Source organism: Copadichromis virginalis, linkage group LG7 (genome assembly GCF_057382275.1).
Source record: "Copadichromis virginalis isolate Kocher_CV1m ecotype Utaka linkage group LG7, C_Virginalis_male_GT1.1, whole genome shotgun sequence".
Lineage (NCBI taxonomy): Eukaryota > Metazoa > Chordata > Actinopteri > Cichliformes > Cichlidae > Copadichromis > Copadichromis virginalis.
In genome coordinates, this window is record NC_140624.1 from 58,400,328 (window position 1) to 58,410,819 (window position 10,492).

Genomic DNA, 10,492 nt, shown 5'->3' on the forward strand with positions numbered 1-10,492 from the left:
TCACAAATGAATGTTTTTTCCCCTAATGAATATACATTTTAGGTCTAAAGTGTCTAAAATCTGCAGTTTTGGAATTTTTCATGTGGATAACAAAATTAAAAAACAAAGAAAAAAAAACACTCCAAAAAAACAAGTGATACATGTGATGAAGGACTGACATAATTTGATTCATAAGACTTTATTTGATATTCACATACTGTAAGCAGAAAACAGCTTTAACAAAGCAAACTTGATGGAAAGGACTAACACCAAGCTTATCCATCGTTAAAACTGAAAAATCAAACCAAAGTAATAAATTACAGATCTCCCTTAAATGTAAAGTGAACTTTCTAATAGGCTCTTCTGGCCTTTGTCTGCAGTCATAAAACATGGCACGCAAGGTACCCACAGCTGTTTTGTCCCCGTACAGTTCTTTAAGTTGAAGAAAGATCTTATCTGGCGTATCCCGCTCCACTTGCTCCAAAATAAGAATTTCACGTTGTGGTTCTCCTAATGCACTCAGCACAAAATCACACTGCTGTTCTATAGACCACTTTTGAGCATGGAGCATTGCACTAATCTGGCTCTCCCGGTCTTCGTAATTCGTGTTAAGCCACAAAATTCTGGTACACAGGGTGCACCAATAAAAAATGGTGACACCATATTAACGGTTTCAGATAGTTCATCAGCCATATTGATCAGTCTAAGGCAGGTGGTTTTGTATGCTGGTCAAAAATCCCGTCGACAAACGTCAAATGTTACGTATGGTTCACAATGACTCCCGTACAAGAACGTAGTAAGGTCTAATATTGACCAGTAAGAAACTACCACACTCACACTGCAATGGGGTCCACAAGATTTAGTTTTCTTCCTCCAAGTCAGACTACAGGCTGAGGACACAACTCCGGCCTGGAATCCAAGGCCCAAAGCCATGAACTTCTTCTTTTTGCATGTTGTTGTAAGTTAAAATCCTAATAAAACGTCTAATTATTTATTTACCTGCTGACTGCAAAACAGCCACCACACTTCCGGCTGTCACTTCTCCTCCATTAGAAGCTGCAGCAGACGACATCATGCCTGCAGCGCAGGAGCCTGCAGCTATTCCAGCTGAATTGAAACCTGCAACTCCCAGAAGAGCAGGAGCAGTGACTACAGCACCTACTGCAGGAAGACAAGACATGTATCAGACATGGATTGGGCTTTGATTCAAATTAGCTTACTTGCTCCTGCAGCAGTACACACAGCTGTCACTATAACACAACATAAGAACACACATTAACATCTAACTGGGCCATAGCTCAGCACACAGCTGATCAAGGATTTAGATCAAGTAACTGAGCTACAGAGAAGACGGGGAGGCTCTACGCTACGATGGAGTATTAGAGCCACAAGAAAAAAGTTGTTGATATGGACATTACTGTTCCACAACAAACTGCTATAATTACTGTTTCTGCTACAAAATTCCTTATTTAGATGAGTTAGTGAAACAAATTGATCAGCCATTGTGTGATACAACATTCAACCTCTTTATTACACGAGGATGTAACCATCGATAACCTTGCATCTGTCCATTAGATCGTGGCTCAAGACTTGGCAGTTTGTCTTGTAATTGGAAGGTTGCCGGTTCAAGCCGCGGCTCGGACAGTCTTGGTCGTTGTGTCCTTGGGCAAGACACTTCACCTACCGCCTACTAGTGGAGGCCAGAGGGCCCGATGGCGTGATATGGCAGCCTCGCTTCTGTCGGCCTGCCTCAGGGCAGCTGTGGCTACAACTGTAAAAAAAAGTGCTATATAAATGCAATCCATTATTACTAGCCCTTTTTTTGGTACAACCTAATACTTATCACCACACTGTGTTTATGAGCTAAAACTCCTGGTGAAAAGCATTTTAAAGTTGTGTTCTGGTTATTTTAGCTCATGTTTCCTTCTTGCTAAAACCAATTCTGAAGTACGATTTCACCAACTCAGATGATATACAGTAGCAACCATGGCAGCTTGCCTTGAGACAGCTGTAATCTCCACATTTTGACTTTATTCTCAAAATGATCGATAATACCTTTCTTAACTTTGCCCTCATACTACATCGTATTATCCTGACTGCAGCACAGTTACATGTAATTGTTTCAGGAAGAAACACTTGGTTACTGATCATCAGGATGCTTCACAATGAATACATGTATTGATATGTATTTACCTATGAGTTTTAGAGATAAAATAAAAATAAATAAATAAGCAAATAGGTTTGTTAAATGCCCGGCTGTGATGGCTAAGGCTGTCACTGAAACACAAGAAAGAAAACTAAAGATCTCACCACAGCTGAGTCTGGAAATATTAAGACATTTTCTGTAATGCTAGAATCATCAACTCATATAATGTAGAGATGATCTGAAAAAGGCAGCTGTACTCACATAGACCCATTGTTCCACTCAGGATGAGAAACCTAAGATTGGACTGTGTCTTAAACAGAAGTGAGCATCAGCTGTTATTTCCTGGATAATGAAACTGAATGGGCGTCACTGGGTCTGTGAAGTAAATAAACTTCCTTTAGTCGTCATAGAACAAGTGATTGTGAGGCTGGATCTCAGGAGGTTTGACATATTTATTTATTTTATGTTTTTTATTATGTATTTCACACGTGTTATTTCAAGGATTGTTCTTTCTATTTTAATCCTTATGTTAAATCAACTGCTTAAAATAAACACAAACAAAAAGGAGGTTATGATACGGAGCGTGTTTGAATGTTATTTGGGTCACTGAAAATGTGTCTGCATTATGTGTGCCCTTTCTTTGGGGTGTGGTATGTAACAGAAGAAAGACCGCAGGTACCAATTAGTGTAGAATTTCCTCACATACTTGAGTCATACCTTGATTCTGGTTTAATGTTGTTAAGAAAAATAGTGAGAAACAGAAATGGAAATAAAATGGGTGAGTATAAAAGGCTTATCACAGCAGACACAAGAGCAGAAGGTGAGAGGAGTTATAAAAACAACCAACGTCTGAGAAGCCCTGGACAGGAGATCCTATGAAATGGCAGCACTGGAGATCATGACAAGACACACGTTCAGGAAAGTTTATTACACTGCATTTAATCCCAGTCATTTTCAGAGAGAGATTAAAGGTTGAAGACTGATTTATAACAAGTCCCCACACAAACATAGATAAAGCACTAAAAGTGCCTCACTGACGAGCAAGAAGTGCAATAAATAACTGAGAAGTGATACATGCTGTATGGGCGTCGCACATATGACGAGTTAGGAGTGAGAACGTGTTGATCTGCAGGGAAGCAGGAGACTGTTGTTATAGAGTGGATTGAGGATTTTTATTCTTTATTTCTATTTTTCAAGACTTTGTGAATTGTCTTTTTTTTAAATAACTTGGCTTACCCTTTTTGGTTTTGTTAATATTGGCAATAGTGTGAAGTACTATTGTTGGGTTAGAATATATTTATTATATAGGTCATCCAGTTAAGGTAAATGTCATGTTTTGAATTGTTAGAATCTGATGAGCATTATTTTATTTTCTTTTTTGTTGTTTTGTTTTTCTGTTTTCCCCCTGAGAGATTACCACCTTAACGTGGTCAGGCGATGTGATGGCTGCAGTTACAGCCACACAGTGGTAATATCAGTGTAGAGGCTTACACACAACACTGCATCCACATTGGTCTTTCTTTAAATATAAGGTTTAATTTACAGGATAATAAATAACTGGTTTTGGTCTCAGTTAGGTTTTTGTGTGCTTTACCCCTTTTTGTGATTTTTGTGGGCTGATCAGCCACTATTTAACTTTCCCCCGTTGTCTTCTTTAGTGAGGTCAGTTTGTTTGAGGTATCAGTATTGGTTGTTGTTAACTTTGAGTAGAGTTCTGTTATTTTGACCTCTTTTATGGGCACATATGATTTTTTTTTTTGTATAATTTAACCAACTATGTTGTTGGGTTAAGTTAAAAAAAATGGGGGGGGGGGGGGGGGGGGCTGTACTGCGGTGGCCCTGAGAGGCCAAACGCAAACCATCAAAAAGGAAAGTTATGAGTTTAATGTTAAAATACGAGAGCGTTTCTCTCGTATCTGTCCTGATACTGCTATTTCATCTGCTATAAACAATAACCATACACTATTATTGCAATCTATACTACAGCTCAAAAGTCTGTAGAGAATTAGAAATGTCTTATTTTCTGACAACAGTAAAAATCATTTAGAAGTTTTACTAAATTAATCAGAAGCGTAAAGAAATATAAATAATTAACGGTAACATTTATCATAAATCACAAATGAGATTTAGTGGAATATCTACTTAGTGTTGTTGAGACGTCGGTCTCTCCAATTCTTTTTGTCTCGGTAGAGATCACGCAGAGATGTTTCCAAATTTCACACAATCCTTTTATTACCCATTTTCCTTACAGATGCATCTGGAGATCAGCACACTGCATCCTGTGCAGTCCTACTCTAAAGGCTGATCTGAAGAGTTTCACACAACAGCTACAGTTATAGTCTCTGGTCTCCAATTTCTACAGTAAATCCCCCACAATGGAAAAACACTGGTAAAGTGGCCTGGGGTGCTGACACCCTGACCCCCATCTCCTTTTAAGGTAATGTACATTGGCAATTGTCTGCCCCTCACCCTCAGTAAATCTTGCTACTGTCCTGTGTTTGGGGTTAATTGCCCCACTTCCCTGCACCCCAGTTCTTTGTTCCCATCCCAGGACTATTTTCTATTTTCTAATCTTAAATCCTATCAACAACAAAATCATACTACGACACACACTAATAAACTACATTCACTATGACCTCAATACCTATTAGACAGTCCATTATTTCTACAGTGTACTGTTATGAAAACAACAGAATGATGATGAGACACTGTGGTAAAGTCTTACAGGTATATTTGCAGATAGTTATCAATACAGGATAAACACTGTGGGCTCCAGGAGACGGGGCAGAGGTAGGGAAGGTTGTCTGGAGGCACACTCAGACACTGTCACAGAAGGTCATGGAGATCCGTAACACTGAAACGTCTGCACAGAAACAAAGAGTGAGCAACCCATCTTGCCTCAATGATTACCGCCCAGTAGCACTCACCCCCATCATCACTAAGTGCTTAGAGCGACTGGTCCTAGCACACTTCAAATCCTGTCTCCCCCCCACCCTGGACCCCCACCAATTCGCATACCGCCGGAACAGGAGCACAGAGGATGCAGTCTCCATCGCAATGCACTCTGTCCTCTCACACCTGGACAACAACAACACCTACGCCAGAATGCTGTTTATAGACTTCAGTTCAGCATTCAATACAATCCACCCCTCACAACTCATCAGGAAACTGACAGACCTGGGTATCAGTTCCCTCATCTGCAAATGGTTACTGGACTTCCTGACCAACCGCCCCCAACATGTCCGGCTGGATAACCGCTGCTCATCTACCATCACAATGAACACCGGTGTACCACAAGGCTGTGTGATGAGCCCTTTCCTCTACTCCCTCTTCACCCACGACTGCAGACCTGCTGATGGTTCCAACACCATCATTAAGTTTGCAGATGACACCACGGTGATTGGCCTCATCAGTGACAACGATGAGGCCGCCTACAGGGAGGAGGTGGATCGTCTGGCTGAGTGGTGCGACAGAAACAACCTGCTGCTTAACACCGAGAAGACCAAGGAGCTCATCGTGGACTACAGGAGGAATGCTGACCCACATCCACCCATCCACATTAAGGGGACGGCTGTGGAGCGTGTGAGCAGCTTCAAGTTCCTGGGAGTCCACATCTCCGAGGATCTCACCTGGACGACCAACTGCTCCAAGCTGGTCAAGAAGGCTCACCAGCGCCTCTTCTTCTTGAGGACTCTGAGGAAGAACCACCTGTCCTCAGACATCCTGGTGAACTTCTATCGCTGCACCATCGAGAGCATCCTGACCAACTGTATAACAGTCTGGTACGGGAACTGCTCTGCCTCGGACCGGAAGGCGTTGCAGAGGGTCGTGAAAACTGCCCAGCGCATCGCCGGAGCACCACTTCCTGCCATAAAAGACATCTACAGGAAGCGGTGTCTGAAAAGGGCTGGGAAAATCATCAAAGACCCCAGTCACCCATCACATGGACTCTTCACCCTCCTGCCCTCTGGGAGGCGCCACAGGAGCCTCCGGACTAAGACCACCAGGTACCGGAACAGCTTCTTCCCCACAGCTGTCAGACTCCTGAACTCTGCCTCCTGACATCTGACCCACGTTAAACTCATGGACTGAACATACACACACCCACAATGGACAACTGTACCCTCAAACACAATAATAACATGGACTGAACCACCACTCACAACCACTAGCACTTTATACAGCCTCTGTAGAAACTATCTACACCCTCACTTATCTTAACTGCACTACTGTATAGCTCTGTGTAAATAATCATTCTGTACATTCGATAATTTTTAATCCTACAACTGTTTACAACTTGCATAGTTCCCATTTCTGTATAGCTGTATATCCCAGATTCTGTAAAGTTATTTATTTCATATTCTGTATAGTTTTTCATATTTATATCCTGTTCATATCCTGTACATAGCTTGTACTCACTACAGCCTGTACATACTTATAGTTATAGAATATTCACAACATACTTCATACCGTGTACATTATAACATACCATAATAGACCCATTTCTGTAATATACTCACATATCTATATTATTGCTAATATATATTGTAATATATCTATATCACTAAAGCACTTCTGGATGGATGCAAACTGCATTTCGTTGCCCTGTACCTGTGCATGTGCAATGACAATAAAGTTGAATTCTATTCTATTCTATTCTATTCTATTCAATTCAAAGGCAAGAACTGATGGAAAATGTGACATGACTGTGGCATAATACGTTACCTTGGTACTGCAATGATCTGGTTGTTTAGAAGCCAGCATGAAGACCTCGCGAGGAACAGGCGAGTAATCAGCTGATTGTTCACAAGTGACTGAGGGACGGGAAGATGGAGGAGCATCCCCTAAAAAAGACAAGCACACGGACAACAACACAGGCATACACCGAAAGAGGAGAGAGAAAGAAGCAGGCCAGCAAAAGAGAGCAAGGGAACCATGACATCTACTGAGGCCCATTTTTATTTGGTACATCGTATCACCAGATGTCAGTTTGTGATGTTAGATCCCAACTTGTCAGTGAAGAAATCTTTTTCCAAAGATATCAGCACAAACCAAAATCATTGTGTGGATTAAAAAGAGCAAATTGTTGAAGTTTGTGATGGATCACTCCATTTTCTGTTTGCACTTGTCAGATGTGTTGCAGGTATATAACCATGTGATCAGTCCATACAGCAGTGATCGTTACTACAAATGGGCCCATGTATAAGTGTGTAGATATTTCCTAATACATCATGGGTGATTTAACATAAATGATTCATTAAACACACATCTGTGAAAACATTACTGATAAATTTCATGTAATATTATGTTAAAGTAAATGTAAATTATTAATTAAAAGACGACTGTTTCAATCTGACCACAAACCTTTGAGCAGTAGTGTCACGCTTATCAGTGGCTCATGGTTGCTTAAGGCCTATGTCTGTACTTGACCACAGAGGCAGAGCATCATTCAACCTGCCAGCTGCCTATCTTGGGAGCTTTTCAAGGATGACAGACTCCACTTTCTCTGCAGCAAGACAGCTCATAAATTTTTTACAGTGTCTCCCTGTCCTCATACTTCTATATATTCTTCTGTAATAGATAACTATACACTATCATTACAATCAAGCTATACTACAGCTCAAACGTTTGAAGTCAAATTTCACCTGGTTTATAACCATGTGATCTGTCCACACAGCAGTGATGGCTACTAAAAATGGGCCCATGTATAAGTGTGTAGACATTTCCTAATGCATCATGGGTGATTTAACATAAATGATTCATTAAACACACATCTGTGAAAACATTTCTGATAAACTTTGCCTAATTTTATGTTATAGCAAATATAATTTTAAAATTAAAACAAGAATGTTTGAAACTGACCACAAACTTTTGAGCAGTAGTGTGTGTTGTATGCATGTGTCTGTCTGTATCTGATCAGGATTTTGTCATCAGTGTCAACAAAACGCTCATTTTTTAGCTGGTTCTATCATCAAAATTGAGTTGGAGTGTTTTAACTCTGGTGGCAATCTCTCCCTAACAAGTCCACTTTATTGCGTGCTCATTTTCTCCTATTAGTGGTTCATAGGAGTCTAACTAATGAACTGTATGCATGTTTCCTAATCTGTCACACTTATCAGTGGCTCATGGTTGCTTAAGGCCTATGTCTGTACTTGACCACAGAGGCAGAGCATCATTCAACCTGCCAGCTGCCTATCTTGGGAGCTTTTCAAGGATGACAGACTCCACTTTCTCTGCAGCAAGACAGCTCATAACTTTTTTACAGTGTCTCCCTGTCCTCAGACTTCTATATATTCTTCTGTAATAGATAACTATACACTATCATTGCAATCAAGCTATACTACAGCTCAAACGTTTGAAGTCAATTTTCACCTGGTTTATAACCATGTGATCTGTCCACACAGGAGTGATGGTTACTAAAAATGGGCCCATGTATAAGTGTGTAGACATTTCCTAATGCATCATGGGTGATTTAACATAAATGATTCATTAAACACACATCTGTGAAAACATTTCTGATCATTTTCATGTAATATTATGTTAAAAGTAAATGTAAATTATTAATTAAAAAGACGACAGTTTGAATCTGACCACAAACTTTTGAGCAGTAGTGTGTGTTGTATGCATGTGTCTGTCTGTATCTGATCAGGATTTTGTCATCAGTGTCAACAAAACGCTCATTTTTTAGCTGTTTCTATCATCAAAATTGAGTTGGAGTGTTTTAACTCTGGTGGCAATCTCTCCCTAACAAGTCCACTTTATTGCGTGCTCATTTTCTCCTATTAGTGGCTCATAGGAGTCTAACTAATGAACTGTATGCATGTTTCCTAATCTGTCACACTTATCAGTGGCTCATGGTTGCTTAAGGCCTATGTCTGTACTTGACCACAGAGGCAGAGCATCATTCAACCTGCCAGCTGCCTATCTTGGGAGCTTTTCAAGGATGACAGACTCCACTTTCTCTGCAGCAAGACAGCTCATAACTTTTTTACAGTGTCTCCCTGTCCTCATACTTCTATATATTCTTCTGTAATAGATAACTATACACTATCATTGCAATCTACACTACAGCTCAAAGGTTTGAAGTCAGTTTTCAGCTGGTTTATAACCATGTGATCTGTCCACACAGCAGTGATGGTTACTAAAAATGGGCCCATGTATAAGTGTGTAGACATTTCCTAATGCATCATGGGTGATTTAACATAAATGATTCATTTAACACACATCTGTGAAAACATTTCTGATCATTTTCATGTAATATTATGTTAAAAGTAAATGTAAATTATTAATTAAAAAGACGACAGTTTGAATCTGACCACAAACCTTTGAGCAGTAGTGTGTGTTGTATGCATGTGTCTGTCTGTAGCTGATCAGGATTTTGTCATCAGTGTCAACAAAACGCTCATTTTTTAGCTGTTTCTATCATCAAAATTGAGTTGGAGTGTTTTAACTCTGATGGCAATCTCTCCCTAACAAGTCCACTTTATTGCGTGCTCATTTTCTCCTATTAGTGGCTCATAGGAGTCTAACTAATGAACTGTATGCATGTTTCCTAATCTGTCACACTTATCAGTGGCTCATGGTTGCTTAAGGCCTATGTCTGTACTTGACCACAGAGGCAGAGCATCATTCAACCTGCCAGCTGCCTATCTTGGGAGCTTTTCAAGGATGACAGACTCCACTTTCTCTGCAGCAAGACAGCTCATAACTTTTTTACAGTGTCTCCCTGTCCTCAGACTTGTATATGTTCTTCTGTAATACATAACTATACACTATCATTGCAATCTACACTACAGCTCAAACGTTTGAAGTCAATTTTCACCTGGTTTATAACCATGTGATCTGTCCACACAGCAGTGATGGCTACTAAAAATGGGCCCATGTATAAGTGTGTAGACATTTCCTAATGCATCATGGGTGATTTAACATAAATGATTCATTAAACACACATCTGTGAAAACATTTCTGATAAACTTTGCCTAATTTTATGTTATAGCAAATATAATTTTAAAATTAAGACAAGAATGTTTGAATCTGACCACAAACTTTTAAGCAGTAGTGTGTGTTGTATGCATGTGTCTGTCTGTATCTGATCAGGATTTTGTCATCAGTGTCAACAAAACGCTCATTTTTTAGCTGTTTCTATCATCAAAAATTGAGTTGGAGTGTTTTAACACTGATGGCAATCTCTCCCTAACAAGTCCACTTTATTGCGTGCTCATTTTCTCCTATTAGTTGCTCATACGTATATAATTAGGAAACATGCATTAAGTCAGCGGTCCTCAACCTTTTTTGCGCCACGGACCGGTTTATGCCTGACAATATTTTCACGGACCGGCCTTTAAGGTGTCGCGGATAAATACAACA

General features: G+C 40.1%; 1 long non-coding RNA gene across 2 annotated transcripts; it reads right to left on the minus strand.

The window, feature by feature from the left end:
- Positions 1 to 812: 812 nt before the first annotated feature.
- On the minus strand, positions 813 to 7,577 carry LOC146706316 (uncharacterized). 2 transcript variants are annotated; one of them, XR_014921493.1, is made up of 5 exons: positions 6,851 to 7,577; positions 4,851 to 4,988; positions 1,200 to 2,256; positions 979 to 1,140; positions 813 to 888 (listed from the first exon to the last, which is right to left on the minus strand). It is a non-coding gene; the product is annotated as an uncharacterized LOC146706316 (long non-coding RNA). The 2 variants fall into 2 exon arrangements; XR_014921492.1 differs by having other exon boundaries at positions 813 to 1,140.
- Between the last annotated feature and the right edge of the window lie 2,915 nt (positions 7,578 to 10,492).